Here is a 24762-nt window from a genome sequence, read left to right as displayed (position 1 = left end):
GGCCTGCACTGCTGTGCTTGGGGACAAGGACAGACACAGTCCTTGCTGGGGGTGGTCGCCGCTGACATTTTGCACCATCAGATAACGATGCTACTGCCACCAGACAGCAATTTTTCACAGTTGGTAGGCACTGCTACCCCAGAGGGCGCTGGGACCCCCTTCACAGCCATCCTCAGACTACTTGCTGAGCCCCAAAGACGCTGCCGTTCCAAAGCCAGGACTTAGCGAGCCGCCTCAGCCAGCCACCTGGGATTGCGTCTCAGAGCAAAGTTTCCATGCTCTCACAAGGTCTTGAGGCATCTGCCAACCCACCTTCTCAGCCGGGACCCTCCCCCTCTCCACCTGGGAAGCACAAAAGTTGTGCTTTTTTTCAGAGGACTAAACCCTTATCCACGGAGACCCAGGTGGTCCCTGAAACATTTTTTAAGGGCTGTTAAATTTTAATCTCCACCTCTTCATTAGCAGGGCATTCCCAGAGGAGGAAAGGAGATACTTCCATTTTTCCTTGGTACATCCACAAAGTAAAATTTAAAAGACACTGGTTGATTTTCCATTTGAGATGGTTCTCTAACACTGTTTTTGCAAACTGCTGTTACTGAATAAATGACATTTGGGCATGTTTCCATATTCCTCAGTAACCTTTAAATTACATTAATAGGTACATATATGTATTGTATTTGTGTGTATGCATATGTAACTATACATATACAATAGTTTCCACTAAATGTAAAAATGCACCTATGTTTGGATTTAACCTTGAATTTTTGCCAAAACCTACTTCAGATTTGGTGTCTGAAAGGCCTTTGAAAGGCCAAAGAGCTGAATGCTGATTTCAACATCATTTCTGGTAGCCCCAAACTTGGATGTGACCAATGATTGTGAGTGTCCATAGATTCTCATCATTTCTAATCAGGAGAACAACAGTAGTAATATGAACAGAGCAAGATGTCATTTGACTTGATTATCAGTATCTTATTATTACTTTTAGGTCTAGGTTAGCATACTGGATATAACATGAGGGGAAATCTCCTTATTTATTTTATATGTTAAAATTCTGTCAGTTGATACATAAATAAGTAAAAATGATGAAATAAACAATATAGATTGTGAAAAATGTTAACTTCACATGAAAAACAATTACCAGCAACTTTCCAATGATTAAGTGGGGGCATAGATAAATAGTTAATATGAGTATTAAAAGAGAATGTTAGCTAAATAACTTTAAAAAGAGTAGTTTATTGGGGTACCTGGGTGGCTCAGTCGGGTAAACATCTGACTCTTGATTTTGTTTCAGGTCATGATCTCATAGTTCACCAGATCAAGCCCCACGTTGAGCTCTGTGCTGACAGTACAGAGCCTACTTGGGATTCTTTCCCTCTCTCTCTGCCCCTACCCCGCTCTTTCTCTTCCTCCTTCCTTCTCTTTCTCTCAAAATAAATAAATAAACTTAAAAAAAGAATAGTGTATCTTTTTAAACCCAATACACATCAATAAAAATTTCAATAATACAAGGGGGAAAATAACCTTTCAACTGTACTAGAATTCTAATATTTAGAGGATTATTTGGCACGGAACATTTCTAGTATTAAAGAAAGCAAACTTGAAGAACTATGTTCAATTTTTGGTTACTTAATTCCACATAGACCATGAGTCTTTCCAGGAAAGTTCCTATTTAGGAATTCTTATCTATGAGAATGAATTTTAGGCAGAATTTCATATTTGTCACCCCAAAATTTCTTAAGGAGGAAAATAAATCCACAGTCATGCACTACAACCAATATGGCTTGATAAATAACTATTAAGCCAGATATAATTAAGAATGAAAATTAAGAACAGAAGAAAGTACCACAAATAAGTGAGACTCCCAACGTATATATTTTCACTAGCCAAATTTCAAAACAACAGTTTGTATGAATTTTTTGAACAGATAATTTTTATGGTTTGAGGTTTATGGAAACTAAAATCTTGAACAAAACTTGCCAAAATGTTGATCTGGTGAAGACTGTTTTCAGTAGATGAAGACAAAAGACTTTTGTGAATTACTGGAGTGATTAGGTACAAAGTTCCTTCCAGACAACATATTATTAAGAAGCTTGTTTTCCTGAATCATATTCTGCCACGTGCAGAAGGTCTAGTGGTGTTATTAAATGTGCTGCTTTTGTACTTTTTACATCAGTTTGAAGTCCAGTGCACTTCATCTATTTTGATGCCAAAAGGCTCTGGTCATTCCCAACAGAGTGAATTTTATTGAAGAAATATTTGTAAAATGAAAAGCCCATCAAGAAAGTGTTGAGCAGTTGCCTCTGACAAGAACAAACGCAGTGAAGGCTATCAGTGATTTAGGAGTGCCCAGCACCCCACAGCGGGTTGCGCTTTGCTGTTGGCACACTAAGCAAGCTATTATGGCCCAAAACTGCTGCCTGCAACTGCCAGGGAGTGGCCTTTCCATCATTCTTTTCCACCTAAGAATAAAATACATGACATAGAAGAGATTTTGAAATTGTCTTATCGTGTAATTTTACAACATGTTCCAGCAGACTAGAATAGCCGCTATTATGTTTTCAAAGGCTCTTTGGGCAACAAAAAAGCCTTTTAACTTGTCATGCAGAGAATGCCAACTTAGCATGAGTACAAACAGCCAGAGTTTGCTTGCAGGGAAAGGAGCTCATTGGTGGACTCTGCTGAGAAGTGCACCACCTGATGGACTTTGAGAAAGCAAGCATCTCATTCTCCAGCCTGCTGAAAGGTACTCCTACATTCCCACTGCCAGAAAGGTATTGCATTTGGCACATACACCAAAGGAAGCTGAGGGGTAGGTGGAAATCCAGATGATAGTGTTATCTTACAAGCCAGTTATGTTGCTCCTCTGCTCTATTTTTAGAGTGAACTTTTAAGGACAACTTTTTCTTCGAGTGCATGCAAAAATATTAGAAATAAAGATGACCGGGGCACCTGAGTGGCTCAGTTGGTTAAGCATTCAACTTCAGCTCAGGTCATGATATCATAGTTCTTGAGTTCAAGCCCACGTTGGGTTCTGTGCTGACAGCTCAGAACCTGGAGCCTGTTTCAGGTTCTGTGTCTCCCTGTCTCTCTATCCCTCTCCTACTTACTTGCGCTCTCTCTCTCTCTCTGTCTCTCAAAAATAAATAAACATTTTTTTAAATTTACAAAACAAACAAAAATAAATAAAGATGACCAAGGTTTGCTTTTTCTTTCACCATGGTTTGTTGGAGTTTAGGTTTTTCTTGCTCGAAAGGGCCTGTAGAGTTCTTTCCAGGCTACTTTGTAGCAAGTTGAGTCTTGAGCATCACCTTCCACTGGAATCTGAAGATCTAGGAGTATCTGTGGTTCAGGCTTTCAGTGGACTCACCAAAGCAAAGCAACTTTACCCAACCTGGGCCCCGAGAGTCTTCTTAAATGCCCAGTGAAGAGAGTTCCCAGGATGGCTCACTGCCTCTCAACCTATCTCAGAAGTATTAATAAAGAATCATGATAAATTAACTCTCAACCCTAGAACCAAATTCCCTTCCCCTCTACTGAAATATCCATCCCAACAGGAGGACAGAGAGAAGAACCCAGAGGGGTTTGTTGACTGCACGTTCAACAGGAAAAGGGATGGAGTGAGGGCATCCCTAACTGCTCAGAAAGAAAGGATGGAAATGGTGGCACAATTAATTAAGTACCAGCATAACCTCAACCAGCTTTTTCTACGCTTCCAAAAGAACTATGGCAGAAGGAACTTGATATTGAATCAAGAGTGGAAAGATTTAGATGTAACTGTCATTATTGCTTGTATCATAGAGATCTTTCTGATAGAATAATGATGACACAGGACAGATGTAAACATAAACCTTATTCTTGTACTGTTTTTTCTTGCTAGTAATGTTAGGATCATTACGCAGCAGCTTGGGGGACTGTATAATATTTTGATGATCTTTGCTATAAGCTCTGCCTTTTTTGTATCTTTTCTATCTTGATCCCAGTAGTTTGCGAGGAATCTATGTATTTTGCGTTTGAATGACTGCAGTGTACTTCAGCTCCACTTTTTGATTTGACCCAAAGAAGCACTAATAGGTTTTGAGTGTTGCCTGTGTGTTTTAGAACGGTTAAGCCTTTCAGATAAAACCTAACATCAAAACTTGGAAACTGAGTATCATGTACAGAGGGTTTATATACATAGAAAATATTGGGAGGTTCGATTACAGTGTAATCAGGGGAGGGTGCATAAACTAGATTTTCTGGTTTTCAAAAATTTGAATTGTAACAAAAGGGTTTTTTTGGTGTGCTCTTTCAATTTTCATTAGCAAATAAATGTGTATGTAGAGGATTTTATTAAAATTGAGACTTATTTGAGGGGCGCCTAGGTGGCTCAGTTGGTTAAGCATCCAACTTCAGCTCAGGTCATGATCTCCTGGTTCATGAGTTTAAGCCCCACATCAGGCTCTTTGCTGTTAGCACAGATCTTGCTTCAGATCCTTTCTCTCCCTTCTCTCTGCCTCTGCCTCTCTCTTTCTCTCTCAAAAATAAATAAACATTAAAAATAAAAATAAATGGAATTGAGACTTACTTGAAAAAAAGAACAAGAAAGATGACCAAGTGAAGGCAGCAATCTGAGGTTATACTCAGAAAGCCTCTTCAAGTAACACATTCATTTTGAGTTTGGGGGTTGCTCCAGCTCCACAGACCAAACCTTCAGGCCCAGGAGATGGAGACAGTAGAAGATCTGACTTTCGCTGGTTATGTTTACAGCAAGGTTTCTCAAGCCATTCCCTACTGACATTCAGAATTAATAATTCCTTGTTGTGAGAAGCTGGATGTCTTGGGAACTGAAGGATGTTGAGCAACATCCCTAGACTCCACCCAGCAGGTGTCAGTAATACCTCTCCCCCAGCTATGACCATCAAAACCGTCTCCAGACGCTGTCTAATGTCTTCTCAGGGACAAAATCACCCCAAAACCCCTGGTTTAGAAGGACATATTAATCAATGGTACAGGCATTTCTTATGTGATAACTCTCCATAAAGATGCTGCCATCACTCCCACCTCCCGGGCTTGAGCATCTTCTATGATACGCAACACTGACAAAGTTGCCACAATTCACCTCGCTCCCTGCGCTGACTTCAGCTGCAAACAGGCTTCTGTTTAGTTCAAACACATGAACACAGGGTCACAGGAGCACTCTGTTGGTTGATGGTGCTGAGATGTCACTGTTACCACACTATACTATCAAACTTCAAAGAGTTAACTACTGGAGTTCTTCAGTGAGCTTTGAGACATTAGCTAAATTTTTAAGTAAGATTTCCGATATATCCACAAAGCCCCAAAGTTCTAAGATGGCAATACATGGCTCTCATGGGATACCGTTTACAAACACGAGCATTCAACATTGGGTCCATCTGTGTGTTCAGAGCACACGTCTGAGGAGAGGCGTCCTGAAGCAGGACTGGCGTCAGGGCCACAGTGGGCGCCATGGTAAGGTGCACAGTAGTATCTGCTGAATAAACGCTTTAGTTACCCAATCCTATATTGTGGAGCTTGACGTTGTTTGCAATAATTTGGTCTTATAGATTACTTTGTGACAAACTTTTCCAATTAAATGTTATTTTAAAAAGGGGGGACTGGGCGCCTGGGTGGCTGGCTTAATCAGTTAAGCCTCCAACTTTAGCTCAGGTCATGATCTCACCGTTTGTGGGTTCGAGCCCCATTTCAGGCTCTGTGCCAACAGCTCAGAGCCTGGAGTCGGCTTCAGATTCTGTGTATCCTTCTCTCTCTGCCCTTCCCTGCTCATGCTCTGTCTGTCTCTCAAAAATAAATAAAATTAAAAATCATTAAAAAAATAAATTAGAAAGCAGTGAGGTCTTATTTCATTATCCCCCTCAAAAAAGTTTCCAGAAGTAGAATTAGGACATCAAGAGATCTGAACATTTTTATGCTTTTTGATACCTATTATTGTGTCCTCCAGAAAAACCCATTTATACCATTGGCGATGAGGTTCTTGGAAGACCCTGGGTACTATCACTTTTTCAAAGATCTTTACTAATATATTAGGAAAAAAAATTGTATCTTTTTATTATTTCACATTTCTCTGGTTTCAGAACAAAAGACAACAATTACATAGTGCCAAAACCACCACTGATCATTGTTCCTTTAGTTGGGCCTCTGATGACAGAGTCGGACTGTGGTTAGGATGCATGAGGTATGAAATATATGCAGCTTCAAACCTGAGAGTCACACTTGGGCTGGTGAGATGTTTGCACCCCAGGGGCATGAAGGAAGTGAGATCTGTGAAGGAGAAGCAGGGGCTTGTCCCCTCAATACAGGTCCACTGAACAGAAGAGTGAACACACTCAAGAGATCCTCAGGCTGCCTTCTTTGAACAAGATATTTAAACATGCAGAGACTACTCACATTTTTAACCTTGTTTCCCAGCTCTCTCCTTGCCAAGCATAGATAGTTGGATTTGCAAAACATGAACTCACATATGATGTGGCTGTGACACTATAATACTTACTGAGTCACTGCCATGTGTCATGTGACCCACCCCCTTTGAAACAATCTTCCAGGTAGGCAACTTCTCTATGTTGTAAATAAGGAAACTGAGGCTTAAAAAACTCATCTCAGGTCTGAGGTTAGTGAGTGGTCAACCTGGAATTCCCATCCAGTTGTGTCTGATTTGAAAACTTCTACTCGTTTGTTTCCCATATGGTGCACCAATATCAGCCTCAAACGCTCATGTTTCTTTACGAGTCCCACCTCCCCTCGAGAATGAACAGCCCATGGTTCTCTCCAGCTTGAGTTCAAAGAAAGCTGCTGAAGTTAATTAATTATTTTGATGACTATTAGAGAACATCTGGTTCTCCTTTTCTCTTCTGTTTTACGGCAGGGAAGAACAGGTGGGGTGGTAGGGAATAAAAGGGGAATTAAGTTTCTTGGTACATGGAATCACAGCATATTATGAAAGTAAACACTTGCTCAGTTGTTTGTCTCTCAACACCCTCTGGTTTTCAGTTTTGTTTCGCAGTGACATGATGTGACCAGAGCCTGGCCCAGGCTATATTTTCATGTTCCCCTTGGAAGATGTTTGAAAGGGTAAAATTATTTGCTTCCTCCCCAGCAAGACTCTCCCTGGTGTCTCTCCAATGCCATCCTTCTGTGATTATTTCTGTCTAGTCCTCACGGGCCCTTGCAACTAGAGTTGCTATTATTGAATGACCATGGTATTCAAACTGCAAAACAGAATTCCAGTCTTCAAGGGGTAGCTTTCCAGTCCCCACTGATTACCAAAATGAGACAAATGTTGTGTTCATTTCTTAAGTTAGATACAGGGGAAAGACATCAAGCGCCTGATGATTTGCATTCCAATTCCAGAAGAGATATTTTTAATCATGTGACCAGGAGGAATTGCCTTAACATTCCAGACCCTTTATTCTTGTGAAGATCACATAGAATATACATGTCCTGGTCCAGGAAAATCATGAAGCCTCATGCAAACATAAGCTACAGATGAGTATTACTCAAATAACACTTTCACCATCTAACCTACTATATATTTGACTTATTCACTTTGTTTCTTTTTTATCCTCACATTTTCCAAACTCTCTTCACCCCCAATGTAAGTGTAATGTAAGTCCCATGAAGGCAGGTATTTGGGCACTTTCTGATTATTATATCCCCAGAGATCAGAAGACCAGGCATAGAGTCAGCACTTTATAAATGTTTGTTGAATGAATTGATGATAATTCATCTGGAGCATTACCAAAGTAGCCCATAAAATTTTATCCCCTGAAAGACATTAAGAGAAGGGTAGGCAGAGCCCTGTCCAAATGAGCTTAGTGATAGTGCTACCTGCAGGACAAAAGTGGAACCAGGAAATTGACAGTTACTTTTATTGCTGATTCTACAGTTTTATAGATCTCTATCAGTATCAGTTCCACTGGGCCAGGCCACCCTCCATGTTCAGGTCAGAATTTAAAGGCTGATCACCACATTTCTTTAAAATCTGTACGGGGCACCTGGGTGGCTCAGTTGGTTAAGTGTCTGACTTCGGCTCAGGTCATCATCTTGTGGTTCATGGGTTCAAGCCTCTCAGAGCCTGGAGCCTGCTTCAGATTCTATGTCTCCCTCTCTCTTTACCCCTCCTCCACTCACACTCTGTCTCTCTGTCTCTCAAAATAAATAAACATCAAAACATTTTAAGAAATGAATATTTAAATTTTTTTTATAAAACTTGGGCTCAGAAAATCTTAAAATCTTATTATAGACTGATCCTCTCCTCACTTATCCAGGGAAAGAAATGCATTTACAGATAATAGATTAAGCTACTGGACACTCCAATACACCTGGGGCATCGTGTCTATTCAGGACTTTTCTAAATAGCCTTCAACTATTGTTACTTAAACGCTAAGGCGTTTCCAGGATCCTGGTGACTTGACGCCAGTGGAATCCAGAGCTGCAATATTTAGTCAGCAGCACTCAGCTTGTACAATCTGTCCCCTCCTTCTCCCCTCCAGGAAAACATATGGTAAGAGCTGCTTTTTTTGGAGCAAATCATTAAGGGAAAACAAACTTTTCATCTTAAAAAAAAGAAGTTCCAGTAAACCCTTCTTACTGATTTCTAAGGAATTCACTTCAGAGCTTAACTTTGCATTTCCCATCAGGGTAATCACTTCTGTTACTGGAGAAAGTGCAGCTGACAATGGTTTTGAGTCAGCAGTGAGTGTGGGCTTGAGTGCCCAAGTGTGGGTGTACACACACATATGTATGTATGCAGACCAATGTATACAGTACACTTATTAATGTGTACTTGAGCAATGCTCAAGAATAGTCCATTTGCTTTTCCAAAAATGGCCAAATCATGACATTGTTAACAGCCCAGCTAGGCAGCATCTGCTGAAATTCTGGGCCCTGGAAATGCCAGGTGTTGATGGCTCCATCCTTCCTCGGTGCCTCTGAACACTAAAAGGGTTGTGTGTGTGTCTGAGGGGCACACAGTGTGCTTACACAGAAGAAGAAGGGAAGGCAAAGGTGGTCCTTGCTTCCTTCGCTTCTCCTAACAAAGGCAGGAGTCAAATGCCAAAGTCCGTAAAAACAGGAATGCATTTGAAATTAGTGCCAATGTTAATTATATTGAAAGAGAATCAAACTCACTTTCATCCTGGGTATGGAGGTCATGTCTTATAGGAAATCCATGTTCCTTTTTTTTTTTTTTTTTTGCAGTGTTCAACGTAGGATTTTATTTTCTTCAAGAAGTAGATGAAAGTTTAAGTAACATGGTTTCCTTCTTTCACTAGACACCTGCAATGTCAACCTCACCTACATAGAAGCTACCGCCTTTCACTCTTCTAGAGCCTGAGATTTCTCTTCACTGGTGCAGGTGAATCCTGGAAGATAAGGAGGGCTCAGTATCATCTGTCAGTAAGCGCCTGATGGGGAGCTCAGCCTTGATTCTCTCTGGAGCCCCCATCTATTCAGAAATGCAGTGACCCTTGAAGGGAGCTTCATGGATTGTTGAGCAGGTAGAACCTCTAAGGCCACATGTGGGGCAGTGATATCAGGCACTGCCAGCTGCAAGAGCTACAGAGAAAGGTCCATGCCGAGAACTGAGCATCATGCCTCATGCCCAAAGAAGAAATGCTCAGGAGCGCCTGGGTGGCTCAGTCAGTTAAGCGTCCAACTCTGGCTCAGGTCATGACCTCATGGTTCACAAGTTCAAGCCTTGCATCATGCTCTGTATTGACAGCTCATATCCTGGACCCTACTCCAGATCCTGTGTCTTTCTCTATTTGCCCCTCCCCTGCTAGTACTCTGTCTCTCTCTCAAAAATAAGTACTTATTTTTTTAAAAAAAAACATTAAAAAAAAAGAAACACTCAGTAGCTGATAGCTCCAATTTTTATCATAAGATATTAAGTATTCTGGCATTTATCATAGTTTCTTGCAAAGAAAGAATAGAGCTAGAAGTCAGAAAGATGAAAGTGGGGGATGGGGCATGCACAGGTGTTCTTGACATGGCTTTTGAGTAAGTCCAGGAATGTCTTTGGGTCTCCACTTAGGGTTTCCTGCATCATGTAACACAAGGAGGATGTCGTTTGCTTCTTTATAATTTTGTCCAGTGTCTTTAGGAAGCTGGACTAGCAAAGAACTTCAGTGCATCAAACTCACAGCTACAAACCTGTGGGATACTTCTGCAAGAATGAGGGGAAAAGCACCCCTTGTGGGCAGATGCGGCTCGTGGATGGACATGGCCCCTAGCCAGAGTGTACGGCTTGGTGAACATAGCAGATGGAGGTCTGGCCCCAGCCCTGTGGTGGGGTCTTTGTGTGGTGCTGAAATTGTATAAATGGGCACAACAGGGCTCACAGATTTGAGGTTGAGGCTCAGGGAGGAAGAAAACAGGGCTTTTCTATAAGCTTGGGATGCTACCAGGGAAGCATGGTCCCTTTGGGACATTTCAAGGAATTCCTCAAACTGGAAAACCAGTCTTTCATTACCACCAACCATAGTGGTGGTCTTCTTCACTCTCTTACTTCAAGAATCAGAATCCACCTGACTTTGTCTCTGTCTTTGATCCATTGCTGGTACCCAGCCTCACACTTAGTGGAGCTCTGGTATACAAAAAGTGCTCAATAGATGTTTGGAGTTGGCTGAACAGACTTGCTAACTCAGCATTCTTAGAGAATGTGAACATTTTCCTCAGGCAGGCTTTCCCCTGCTGGATGCATTGACCCCTTTGTTTCAGAAGATTTCACGCAGGGATGGCTTCTGACACACATCCTGATTTTCGTGAAAATCCACAAATAACAACAGATGAGGTCTTCACTCCACACAGTTAGCACAACCCAGACCATCCACACTCCCAAACAGCAGGAAAAAAATTAAATTAAAGCAGCAGGCCAGGAGCAATTTGAGTTCATTTCACCCTGGCAAGACTTCTTAAGGTTGAGTCGAAGAGAAGTAAATGTCTCTAAGGCAAGAAGCCTGGTGACCTCCCACTGGTTCTGGAGGTGATTCAACCACAACTCCACAAGAGCCCTCCCTCCCTCACCGCTCACGGCATCTGCCTCAAGAGACCTCAGTGTACTTGTAGTAGGTATTTTTTTGTGGTTTCCTCTGGGGGGGAAATGCAACTCAGATATGAAGAGACTGAAATGCAGAGACATTTATTGGCCCCAGTGAATCAGTTCCTCCTCTGCTTAGAGCTACTTCTCTAATTATTAGGCTGCTCATAGAAACCATCTCAGTAAATGTGACTTTTACAACCAGACCAACTCCAAGGAGACAAATACAGACATTGGTACCTGCACCATATTAACCTCTGAGCCAACTGCTTATTAAAGTATTAAAGTTTAAGCCATATTGAAATCGGACTCATCACTTCAAGGTTATACAAAGTTGGGGGCCACCCTAACTAACATCATTGTGAACAGAGAAGCAACAGTTCTTTTCTTCCTTTGGGAACTAACCCATATTTTCACAGTGTTTTTAAGGCTTCAAGTGCTAACTATGTTAATTTACAGTTTTAGGTAAAAATGGTACCATCTCTTGAATACATTATCTAATTTCTTCCTAACCTAACCCTTCCTCGGTTGTTCTCAGTGACAGGTGAAGTTGTTCTCGCCAACAAGTCACCTGAGGGGCTCTGGATAAAAGGTTCTTGCATGTTTTGGTGCAGGACTCTCCCCGAACAACACCATCAGGCTGCTGTTGTAAATGTGCAAAACCTCTAGACACGAGAATCTTCATCATTGGACATCAGAGAAGGGGGAGGGCCATGCATGGTTTATATCCAGAGAGTTCAGGCATGCCTGTGGCAGCAGGAACTTGCTGACACGTCCAGCAAAAAGGGAGAACAGGATGCAAGCAGGCAGGCTTCTCAGGGGGGAGTTTCTATCCTCGAGGACCAGAGGGAGGGAAGGAGGAAGGAAGGAAGGGAGACATAAACATGAAACATGAAACAGAAGATAAGTGATTCCACTTTCTGTGTCTCATGTCACCCTTACGCAACCCACACCCCAAAAGATGACTTCTCTCTTTTTTCATCTTCTTGCTCCTAATGGGGTTTTTACAACACACCTTTTGTGTGGTTCTTGAGTCAAAGTCTACATTGTTTGATACAAGGCTCCACCTACAGAGAATTGTATAGCTTTGTTTCCAAGACAAGAATTAGAAGAAATCCAAGGACATATCTAATAAAGAAGTCAGAGAAGAAGGCGTATTGTCTTTATTGCATGTAAATGGAGGGCAGAAACACAGCAGAATTTCTGTAGATTTCCTGGGAACTTATAATGCCCTCATCATCTGTTTTTATTTTTTTATTTTTGAAAGATTTTAAGTAATCTCTACACCCAGTGTGGGGCTTGGACCCATAACCCCCAGATCAAGAGTCCCACTCCACCGACCCCACCCTCATCATTTATTATGTGTGTTGCTCCCTATAACCATATTCTTGATAGCTACAAGCAGTGAAAAAAATTTGAAATGGAAGCAAAATGGCAGAAGGTTTGTGGGATTTATTTTGGAGGGCAAGAGAGATACATTGTATCTCATTGCCTTTCTCTGTAACCAGGAGAGATAATTCTGGTAGAAGAGCAGAGGAAGGCAGATTGGAAAGAAAGGCAATGGCGGATAGAGGAGAGGATTTGGCTTGGGAAAAACTGGCTTTGGGGAATCTACCTCCATGAAAGTCACTTTCTGACATCAAGTCATAGAAACTTCCTGATAGCAGTTGTTGAGTGCTTAGCAGGTGTTGGGTTAGGCAGAGCAGTGCCCCTTCATACTTCAGTCTTCTGATGACTAACCGTTCTCCAAAGTTAACGTCAACTAGATCTTCTTTCCCCAGAACTAGAATTAATTCCCAGTGAGTATTTTCAATGAAAGCTACAAATTTCTCAACTTGTTGTGTGCCTCTTGTTCCCCATCTGTCAACACTGGCTTAATAATCTACTGCAAGTTTCCTTATAAAATAATAATAATAATAGTAATAATAAACAATATTGGCCAACATTTATTGAGCACTTAGTATGTGTGAGGCATTGTTTTATGTGCTCTATGTATAATAACTCATGCCTCGCCACATCTCTTAGAAAGAGGCCACTCTTATTACCACTTTACAGATGAGGAAACTGAGGCTTAAAATCATCAACTAAATGTCAGGGGAGTCCTACATGCTTGCAGACAGTGATTGTAGAGCTCTTAAACTCGTAAACACAGAACATCTAAACACTAAGCATTTTCCATCGAATCCAGACTTCAGGCTGGATTTGCTGTTTTCCCAGACCACCCACAGTCCCGTAGCTTTCAAAATGTTTAAACCCATGAGCTCCTTTCTTCAAGTAAGATCTTGCACAGAAGCCACAAATATACACTAAGCAGATAAAACGGAGGTTCCTGGGTCAAATGAGGAAGAGGGGCAAGGATTCCTGCCTTTTCCCACCTCCAATCAGCCCCTCTCTGGTGCCCTAGAAAGTTCCCCAAGGTTTTTGAGGAGCATAGTTGGAAAACCCCTGGACCAGTCTATATCTAGTCTCCTTTCGCTAGTAAAATTGCCAGGTCCAGAATTTCCTTCCAACTTGCTTCCAAAACTCCAGTGTTTCCTGACGCTTCTAAGATTAGTTTCGAAATTCTGCACTGGGAATGCCAGGTTTTCCAAATCCTGTCCACACTCCATGCACCCAGGCTTTCCTTGCACACTCCCATTCCCTCCAGCCGTCCCAGCCTCCTTGCCATCCTCAAACAGGCAACCTTCTCTGAACCATCTCAGGTGATTTCTACTTTCTCCTCTGCTTCCGGAAATTCTAACAGCAGAAACAGAGTAGTGTGCAGCTTCTCCATAAAGCCTAACTATTCTAGTCCTGCTCTGCTCATTTAGGCCCTGACTTCCCATAATAAGTAACAGATGGGTTCTACTGCCACAACAGAGACCAGAACAACAATGACTTAAACAAGATACAGGTGTATGTCTCTTGCAAGACTTGTCTGAGCATGTGCAGCCAGGGCTAAGATGGTAGCCTTCCCCCACTGTTGGGAGGGCGGGTACCCAGGCTTCCTCCACGTTGTTGCTCTGCCTGGCTCTTCTGTGGCAGCCATGGCTCACCACCACCACATCTGAGTTCCACCAGGAAGGGAAAGGGGAGAGGAGGACACATCCTCCTTCTTAAGGGCATCAACCTCCACTTCGAGTTGTATCCCACTGGCGAGATGAGAATACGTATTTAGAGAGCTAGTAATTTCTTGATATTGAGCCATTTCATGGAAAAGGAAGAGGGCCGTTTTCTCTCATTCCCCTTGTAAACTCCTGGAATAAAGGGCCCCTGTCCCACACATTGTATCTCCCACATGCCTACCTAACCTTGGTGTATTTTTATATACATTGAATGTACTCAATAAATATTAAGGAATATTAGCAATTGAGAAAATGAATACATGGACATTTTTTGAAACCAAAGATAATGTTGAATTTCTTTATATCAGTGCTAAATTTAAAATGTCTAGCTACTAGGTGCTAAGTCTAAAATGGTTTTACATAAATAAATAAATAAATAAATAAATAAATAAATAAATAAAATGGTTTTACAAACTTGCTTTCAGAAAAGTTACCCTAAGAGAATATCTGAGTGGGTAAGGCTTTTCTGAACTGCCTTCCTCCTGCCCTCTGAACACCACACACACACACACACACACACACACACACACACACACACACACACCTCCAATTCATTCAAATACAGAATCTGAAAAACAGCATCATTTATACACATACCTCTTTCCTAAGATAGGTAATATAAAAGCAATGGAAAGTTTAGAGAGCTAAAGTTTAAAACATAAAAACTTAATGATAAAATGACCTTCCCAGGTAACTATCTAAGGTGATAGCATCTTAGATAATTTACTGAGCACATTACCCGGTGATAAGAACTTTGGTAATGTTTCCATCCAGGTGATGTTACTCTTTTGTTTTACTCTACCTTCTTTTCCAAAGAGAATTTCTTTTTAACTATTCATTTTATTTCTTTTTCTTACATACTTTTCACATAGGCAATATTTGCACTTCCGTGTTGATTAATTCATCTCCACACACACTAGATATGGCAAATACCACCAAACATTTTGGGGAAGCTTCGAGGTAGCTACAGTGAAGGAACGCTAACTCCAGTTGCAAACTACCGAATCAGGCCCGACTTGTCAGGTCTTGAAGGGAGCATGGCAAAGAGCAGCTCTGATAAGGACAGCAGCTTCCTGCTCGCCCTCCTCTGGGACAGATACTGCACCTGCTGTGTCACCTGGATCCTTCCAAGCCTTGAACAATCCTATAGATAAGAAAAACAAGGCTCAAAGAAGAGATCATTAAAAGCCCTTCCAAACTGGATTCAAATCCAGGAAGCATGTATTTCCAAAGACCTTTGGTTTTTCAAATACAGAAAAATCAACTCGGTAGTTGTCACTATTCTTCATGTGTGGTTGGTGTGGAGTCCTATCCAGCTGTTTATAAAATGGCACCATTTTGTGTCACTGAGTGTTTGTATGCACATCTCCTGGCATAATTAAAGGGATTACCAATCATACTGCAGATGCCCCACCGATGAGGTCACACAGAAAGGCCCCTTCAGTGACTAGGAATCTCAGGAGAACCTAAGTGCCAGCAAGGGTGGCTGCTCTTCTCGCAAGAGGCTGGACAGAGTGAGACAAGGTGATGTAAAGATGCTGACCCAGATCACACAAAAATGGAGGCAGGTCCCTCAGAGGAGGCCCTACTGCTTGCCCACCTGAACGTCTAGACTGTCCCTCCTTCTGAGGCCTTCCCCCGCCTGCCTCCCGCACTCCTGAACGTTGTGCTTGTCGCCCGAGTCTGGGTTCTGGCACAGCCGTAGTGAAGGCCACCCCCATGCTCCCCACTATGGCCACAACCCTGGGAGAACCAACAAAACTGCTTTGTACTTTGAATTTGATGCTTTCGGCAAGGACTGATCCTCAAGGCCTGGCTACCCCAGGCTCAGTCCAGTCATACTCAGCAGGAGTCTGGAAGTACCTCAGCTCACATGTTCTTCCAGGCCCCTCAAGAAAGAGCGAGGCTTTTCCCTTCCCCTCACCACAGAAAATCGCCCAACCCCCCTTCAAAGAACCTGGCTGGGAGAGACTGATTCAGAATCACACATGCATGAAAATATTCTAGAATTTAACCCTCCCTTGATGCCAAAATTGCAAGATAGAACCTAGAGCACCACATCCCAAGTAGGCTAGAGGTGGCTTGTGTCCGCAATGCATCCTCAGTGGGATGAACCCCTCACAGACCTTCACAGCACGGGCCATGGGGGTCTTATCTTAAAGTCTTTCTCAAGAAGTTCCTGTGTGTGTCTCTCTCTGTTCTAGCCCAGGGTCATTCAACAGTGGTACTATCAACATTTTAGGCCAGATAATTCTTTGTTGTCAGGCTAACCTGTGTGTTGTAGGATACCTAGGAATATTCCTGGCTTCCACCCACTGGGTGCCAGGAATCCTCTCCCACATGTGGCAACCAATAATGTCTCCAAACGTTGACAAATGTCCCCTGGGAAGCAAAATCACCATTGGAGACCTGTCCTGTTTTGAAGGCCCCAAGCTGCTTTTCTCTGAGTGCCCAGATGCACCCCATTGCACCAGGGCCTCTCAACGCTACCTTCAGGTACTAAAAGTCTTGCATGTCTGTAAACACCTATAAAGCAGGTGTCCCTGAGTTTTCTAGCTCTTTGAGATATTGCTTCCCCACTAATACTCAAACAGCTACGGGCTGAGTGCCCTTTCTGTGGAATTGCAAGAATACACTTTTCTGGGCATTTCTGCAAACAGCAGCTTTCCCACTCTCACTGAGCCTGTCATCACTGCCGTGCCGTTGCGTCTAGATTACCATTCAGCCTAACCATAGGGTTGGGCTATTTCCTAAGCCATGCTGGAAGAAGACAGTCACGCTTAGTGATCTTAACTAGCAGCCTTGATGAATTACATGGAAAAGAGGGAAAAGAGGCATAGAGATTAGTCCTCATGACTCCTAAGCACCAGTGGGCATGCCTGCTCATGGGAGAACTTCCTTCTGATTCTCTCCTCAACCACTAGCCTAACACGTTGCCACTTGAGTGTCATTCCTCCTTGCCCCTGCCACTCCCTATCCCAGGGTGGTCAGTAATCTCTGCAGAGACACATTCTGCCTCAGTGAAGGCCGCAATTGCCCTTCATTAAAAGGATACAGCATGCTTTATCCTGTGTGTAGAAGCTGGACACCTTGACATCAAGCAGGTGTTTGCTGTGCAGTTTCCTGATCTGTCGTTACCAAGTCTCAGGAGGCGCACAAAATAAGGGGTTACAAAGCCACCACACCCTGCTCGATCATTCAGGACCTGTTCCTTCTCGGCATCACACTGGCTACCACAATCAAAGTTGACACCACTTTAAAACATGACTTTCCAATTTTAGTTACTTCAGTGCTGTGGGGCCAGGAAGTCAAATTTCCAGTTTTGACTTTTGCCCCATGGAAACATCCGAGTGGAGGACACCAATCGTATGAGTAGCAGTTACTCGTTACCATCCCAGGAACATCCCTATTCTGCCACTTTCGAAGAGCCAAGTTAGAGCTGGAGAATTGCCAGTGTTGGTGTTCAAACTTCTCCCAGCAAGACCGCCCTCTCGTCACACATGTCTGGCTGAAGCCTCAGGTGGAGCTGTGCCAGCTGACACAGGCTGGTCCTGGACCCGACTTCAGGACTGATGACCTGAAGCAGGATCAAATCAGCCATGACCTCGGACCTTGCTAGAAGAAGGATGCTGTGAGGAGGAGCTCACAGGTTTTCCCCAGATCAGGGGCTTGACTTTGTACTACTGTCATTTAGGGCTGGGTAATTCCATGTCAGGGCTGGGCTGTCCTGTGCACTCAGTGTCCTTGGCCTCCGTCATCTAGATGCGCCCTCCCCTGAACGGTGCAAGTTGTGACAATCAAAAATGCCTCCACCTCCAGCCATTGCCACATGTTCCCTGGGGACAAGAGTGCTCACGGCTAGAACCATGAGTGTCACTGGAGCACACTAGGCTGAGAACCGTGGAAGATAGAAAACGTGTAAGATATCCTTCTTGTCCTCCAGAAACTTAGCATTTAGCTGGAAAGACATGTAAGCATGTTAAATCATGTAACTGTTTAAGATAACAAAAGACGGGGTTCCTGCGTGGCTTGGTCAGTTAAGTGTCCGACTTCGGCTCAGGTCATGATCTTGCAGTTCTTGAGTTGGAGCTCGGCGTTGGGCTCTGTGCTGAGGGCTCAGAGCCTGGAGCCTGCTTCGGATTCTATGTCTCCCTCTCCCTCTCTGTCTCTTCCACCCATTCTCTCTCAAAAATAAATAAACATTAAAAAAAAATTTTAAGATAACAGAAGATATCACGAGATGCCATGTAATTAATAGCATCTTAAATAACACTTTCCTAACACTTGTTACATTATATTTTATTGAAATTATTTAATTACCTGTCTTCCTTAATATGTGGAAATGCCATGAGCACAGACTCCGAATCTTTTTTGTTGACCACAGTCAGCCTCTTCCAGTGTCTGACACCTAGTAGGTGGTCAGTGGTCAATATTTATCAAGGGACTACCTTGCACTGGGCATGGAAGGAGATCCTGTCCAGGTGGCTTCAAGCACTAACTGGTAACCAGTGGGGGTTAGGAAGGTGGGGGGCGGGGGGAGCCCAATCTGAATGCTTGACATGCTTGACTGTACCTGGTCAGGAGCTTTGGAAGCACTTTTAATTTAAAACAATATTGTGCATGAGAGAGATAATGTGTGTGAGAGAGGGAGAGAGAGAGAGACAGACAGAGCTCCACGATGTGAAGGAAGTTTGTGGGGAGGGAAGATTTCCAAGGCAGCCTCAGAAGAGAGCCATCCTGTCCCTCCATCACTGGCCCCGCCTGCTTTTGACCCTCTCAAAAAGGCAGGTGGATGGCAAAGTCCAGCGACAAACCCTGGGCTCCTGGCTGGGAGAGACTGGCTGTGCGGGGCAGGGGCAGAGATGAATTTGTGGGCAGGAAAAGAGGAACCACCAAGCCAACCCCCCAGCCTGCCCTTCTATGTCCATCATTCGTTTGTCGGTAAAACACGCATCCAACACCTGCCCAGTGCCTGAAGACCCGGCCCGCGGCCCGCCGCCCCCGGTCTGAGGGCGAGCGGGACCGGCAGCTGACTGCAAGGACCGCGGCCCGGGCCTCGGGGAGTGTTTGGGGCAGAGGTGGCCAGCAAGAGCTCCCAAGGGAACAAGAAAAAACCAGATGAACAGGCCCACATTCCTCACTGTGACAGGAGACAAAGATAGAGCTGCGAGCTTCTCTTTTCCCCTCCGGTTCCTGGAATGCCCGGGGAAGGACGCGGTCACAGCCCCCGCAGGGACACACACCCCCGCCCAGCCGGTGTCGCGGTGGGTGGCAGCGGGGCCTCGTTCCCGGTTTGGGCCGGGCCTCGCAGGGGTGAGGGCGCGGGGCAGGCACGGCCAGCCTGCGCCTCCGCCGGTTTATTTACTCAAACAGCAAACATCCCGCCTTCCGAGGGGCCAGGCCCAGGGCAGTTCCTGAATGGGACGAGACACTGTGTCTTCACAGAAGCCCACCCACGTCGCCAGGCGGCCGGCGGCCCCGCCTCGGAGCCCAGCGAGGAAATGACAGGCTGCGCTCAGGGCGCCCGGGAATGTGGGTGACAGCCGCACCCCCACCCCCACCCCCACCCCCACCCCGGGCCGATCCCTCCTCCGCGCCTCTCCTTCCTTTCCCTGGTCTGGGTCCCTTTACTTTGCCTTCAGAGTTTTAATCCTTCTCATCTGCAGTGGTAATACAGAAATGTAGATAAAAAGGAGGCAGAGAGGAGAAAAAGAAGAAGAAATTGTAAACTTTCTCCCTCAAAAGGGAAAACAGAGCTGAATAAACAGAATGTCACTGAAAAGACAAACAAACAAGACTCTCTGGAAGAACCAGATGGACTTTCAAGTGGCCCCCAGGGCTGCCCTGGGGCAGCTGCTGGGTGTTGGTGGGGTGGACAGGCTGGTAATTGAGATCAAGATTCTGAGTCCTGCATGTCAGCCGGTGAAAATGGAGGCGATGTTGGAAACCTCAAACCTCACTGAAATGAAATAAAACAAGCCCTTTATTATCTTCAATTTTTTCTAGCATGTCCTGTATCATTACTTTCTTTCTGACAGCTCACCAACGTCTAGAATAAGGAATTGCTGACCAGATTTTTTCTTATTCCAAAGTTGAGGGAGGGTTGGGTGTTTGTTTTTGTTTTCATTTTTCTGAAGCTTTCCCAGACTTAGCTAAGTGGCCATGCACATAGATGGGTCTGTCTCACGGGGCCCTTTCTCTTTATCTATTTAATTGGTCCTTTATCCACTAAACCAACTATCTTTTTAAAAATGATATCTAACTGATACCCAAATTCTTCCAATAATTCCCAACAGCAGGGTGATGTATGCCACAAGACAGAAGGAAAATCATTTGTCTTAAAAACCATGTTTCCCTTCTCTAAGGATAAATTCTATTTTTTTAATAGACTTTCCTTTTAGAGCAATTTTAGGTTCATAGCAAAACTGAGTTGGTACAGATTTCTCGTGTAACTCCTGTCCCTGCCCACCTGTGCATGGTCTTCCCCACAATCTGCACCAGAGTGGTATATTTGTTACAATCAATGAGCCTAGACTGAAACATCATTATCCCCTGAAGTCCATAGTTTGCACTAGCTTCACTCTGGGTGTGTTACATTCTGTAGGTTTGGACAAATACAAAATGACATGTATTTATCACCATAGTATCACACAGAGTAGTTTCACTACCCTAAAAATCCTTTCTGTTCTCCACCCAGATAAATTCTGTTAAAAAAAAAAAAGTATGAAGTATCTCCTATTTGATATTTATATGTCCGGAAACTTTCTTTTTTGTCAAATCTTTAACTTAGAAAGGTTTGAAGAAGGGCATTAGCTACCCTCATTGTTGGAATAAGTGCTGGTGAGATTCCCCCTAACAGAAGTCTGAAGTATGTTGCCAACATCACTTGGGGTGGAAATCTAGGTGCCAGTCATTAGTGAAGCTCAGGTACTAAGGTCCTGCTGGTCTACCAGATCCTCCCAATTCTAAGAAGAATGGCCTGGAGCCCTAGTGTACCACCTGACAACTGATAACTTGAAATTCTACCACTGGAGCTTCCTTCCAAGCAATGGATGTCCCAGGGCCCACCTTCTCTGGGAGCACATTTGACTGGTGGCTCTGAAGATATGGAAGAGGAGGCAGCAGCTGAGGAGTTAAAGAGATTGAAGTCAGCAATAAACCTAGCACACCTTGGAGTAGTCTCCAGATTCAATTTTCCTTGGGCACAGGTAAAAATAGGCCAAGCAGAAGATACGACAATGGCAGATCACAATATATTACCTAGGGGCTTACATGACCCTGGAAGGCAGAAAGTCTGAGTTCACATATTGGCTCCAATTCCATTGCCATTAACCAACTGGATCATGAGCAGGTTGCTCTACTCTTCCAAGCCTTGTTGTCTTAACTGCAAAAGGGAATAGTCAGAAGGCTATCGCTTGTGATGGAAACATAGAATGCCAGTGTCTATAAAGGTCCCTTCATCATGATCTATGTTTTCTTTTAATGAATGTTTCCAAAGCAACCCTATTTCCAGGTGTGTGGGATAAATGTAGAGAAGTACCTTAGGACAGGGACATCAGATTTTAATTTTTAATATAAAATAAAAAAAGAAGGAAATAAAATAAGGAAAAGAGGAAGAGAGGGAAGAAGGGAGGGAGGGAGAAAGGAAGGGAGAAAAAAATTAAGAAAGGAAGGAGGGGAAGAAAGGAGGGAAGTAGGAGACAAGACCCAAAGCAAAACTGTTCATGCTTTTTTGACAGCACTGACAGAAGGGTTTTTCAGCTATTCTCTCAGTTTTTAGGTTGAGGCAATGCCAAGGAGCATTATTTTCTAGTATCAAAACTCCATTACAGGCTATAGCTAAGAGCTAGAGAAAAAAGGAAAAATCTTCATCAAGGCTCATAAACTTGTTCACAGCAAAATTACAACATTACATCATGGCTTAGCAATTCCAGAATTTCCTAATATGTGGCCTAGCTTCAAAGGAGATGGTGACACTTCATCAAAACATAAATCTATCATTTTCTCAATGTGGCCTCCTTTTCATTGGTTGGCAAACAAAGAATGTTTTCTAAGCAACAGTTTGTCAGGCACATTTTATGAGCCTTACCACACAAGAATAAAGCCACCAAAACCATGCCCCACTGTGTTGTTCAATTGTCCATGTCTCATGCCTAGAGCTATCATTCTCCATCTTTGGGGTTGCTCCACAGTCACCTGAAGGGCTTATGAGGACACAGACACTGGGACCCCAGACTTCCAAAGCCTCTCTGCTCCTGCAGGTCTTGAGGGGACCTGAGAGTTTGTTTCTCACAAGTGTCCCTGGTGAGCTCTTCTGGAGGCTACACCTGACATCCACTGGCCAAGAAGAAGACTTGGCACAAACGAGGTCCTTGATAATATGTGTCACTTGCATGAAAAGGCAGTGTCTCAGACTGTGTTTCTACCAGTGAAGGGTGAAGAAGGCTTCATGTTTGGGGTTGCAGTGTAACATTTCTGAATGACTAAAAGAGGAGCAATAGCTAACACCCAGTAACTTTCAATTCATCTTGTCTTCCCTTCCTCCAATGCTAGGTGGCCCTGAGTACTTACCCAGAATCGTCAGCCTATTGTTCTGTTTCTACTGCCAAGAACTAGTTCCACAAGAAGGCCTTATGGATCTTCATGGCCAACTTTGCATTCATTTCTAATCTGGCAAGTTTCCAAGTTCTCTAAGGATGAAGAGACTGAGGCAGTCACTTGAGATTTCCAGACTTACCCAAAAGCTATATTAAAAATTAATGGCTCACAGCTTTTGATGGGATTATCTTCCCTTGGATAGCCAGTCACCTGCCCCACAGTGTCCTGCTGCCTATCAATTACACACAAGTTTGGTTACCTGATGGTCCAAGTAGGCACCCTGCTTTCCTGATGAAATACAGGGCACCTCTTTTAGGTCTATAAGTGATAGAAATCCAACCATAATATTCCTCTGGTGATAGATAGAGTCACCATGTCTCAACCTGACCAGGCACAAGGAAAGTGCTTTCATCTCTCAAGATATGTTAATATTAAGCATATTGCCTCCAGTCACTGAACCAGACTACTTCCAGTGAGGAAACAGCACAGAACTATTGATTTTCCAAGCTCTTACAAGCAGCAAAGAGCACCAGGCAGATGTTGAATACAGGAGTGTTTTTTGGTTGATTGCTAAGTTTAAATATCCTCTTTGAACCTAGTTTCAATTCCTGTGGTGGCTTTTAAGGAGCAAATCTTTGACATTCTAAACAGAGCCTGAAAGCCTTTAATGATAAGGAGAAATAAGCATAAGTTTGATAGTAAGTCAGAGAATCGATTTCTACCACCAGGCCAGGGAAAAATACTTACGGGGGCTTGGGGAGATAAGAGGGAAGGAAGGAGAAAAAGGAAAGCCTTATTGGAGTATGCTGTATAAAATTACCATTTTTTGTGGGTAAAAAGTAGTGCAGTATTGAAAATTTCATGTGGTTCGACCAAACAGATAAGAGAAGTGTTCACCCATTTCCCATCTGGCACATACAATTTCTCTTCCCAGAGTCTGGCCAGTTCCACTTCCAGTAACTTCCTTGCAGCCATGCAACTATGTTGCCTCAGGGGAACAAAAACAGAAGGTGTAAAGGCCCTGCCTGGATCAACTAACTCACTCAGGGCAAAAGGAAGGGGCAACGTGTGTTAACTCCAAGCACCGTTTGGTTTCTGCTTTGGTCTCTGAAAAATGAACTGCTGTAAATACCTCTTTTGGTTAAGCTCAGGCAGCAAATGGCTGGCATTTCTGAGATGAACCAACTCAAAACCAGTCATGAGCTGAGTGAGGACAAGTGTCCTTCACAGAAGAAAACCTAAAACTTTCATTCAGTAAATAAGTACATTGCATCAGTGAAGTTAATAGTCTACAACTCCAACTGTAATAGTGTAACAAGATAAAGAGACATAAAATGTGGGACCAGAATATTTAGAACATTATTCTCATGGAGACCAGGATGTAGGATCCTACTCTGTGACCAGCTTTGTGCCCTTGGAAATTCATTTCACTTCCCTGAGCCTCAGATCTCTCCCTCTTCCGTCAAAGGAGAAGACTGGATTCAGGTCATCTAAGGCTACCCCTCACTACCCTCCCCCCTTATAGTCTATGACTTCCTGGAGCTACACCATGACTGTTCTGAAAAACAATAGTAAATAATGAGCAAATGCATGTAGGGGTCGACATGAAAGGTATAAATGATCCCAAAGCTTCCCATTTAACTCATATCATTTCAAAATAAGAATTCCAGCCTTAATGAAGGAAACCTCCTAAACTTCCAGTTTGAGATGCAGGGCTTATTAAAGAGCAAAGACAAAAGGCAATCGGCCCCATTAGGTTGACATGTGTCTACCACATATGTCCAATGTTTGCCTGTCAGTTTGTTTCAAGGATGGTCAGTCTAACGTGGTACAGCAGAACATAATAGATAAAGAGCAGAAATCAGGGGCTTTAGCTAATGGAATGAACTGATACGAAGGATGAACTTATACATTATGAAAACTGTTCCTTTCAAGCTTTAATAACCTAGGTCTTGGAAATGATGAAATCATATCTTACTGGCAATGGAAAGAAAATTCATTATA

General features: G+C 43.4%; 1 long non-coding RNA gene across 1 annotated transcript in view; it reads right to left on the bottom strand.

Annotated features, from left to right (window-relative positions):
- Positions 1-6475, bottom strand: part of LOC115276996 — a 64016-nt gene extending 57541 nt beyond the window's left edge. Inside the window, exon 1 of the long non-coding RNA XR_003902156.1 lies at positions 6409-6475. This is a non-coding gene — a long non-coding RNA (uncharacterized LOC115276996). The remainder of the gene's footprint in view (positions 1-6408) is intronic.
- Positions 6476-24762: the final 18287 nt, after the last annotated feature.

Source organism: Suricata suricatta, chromosome 13, assembly GCF_006229205.1.
Source record: "Suricata suricatta isolate VVHF042 chromosome 13, meerkat_22Aug2017_6uvM2_HiC, whole genome shotgun sequence".
Lineage (NCBI taxonomy): Eukaryota > Metazoa > Chordata > Mammalia > Carnivora > Herpestidae > Suricata > Suricata suricatta.
This window is presented reverse-complemented; position numbering and strand designations above follow the sequence as displayed.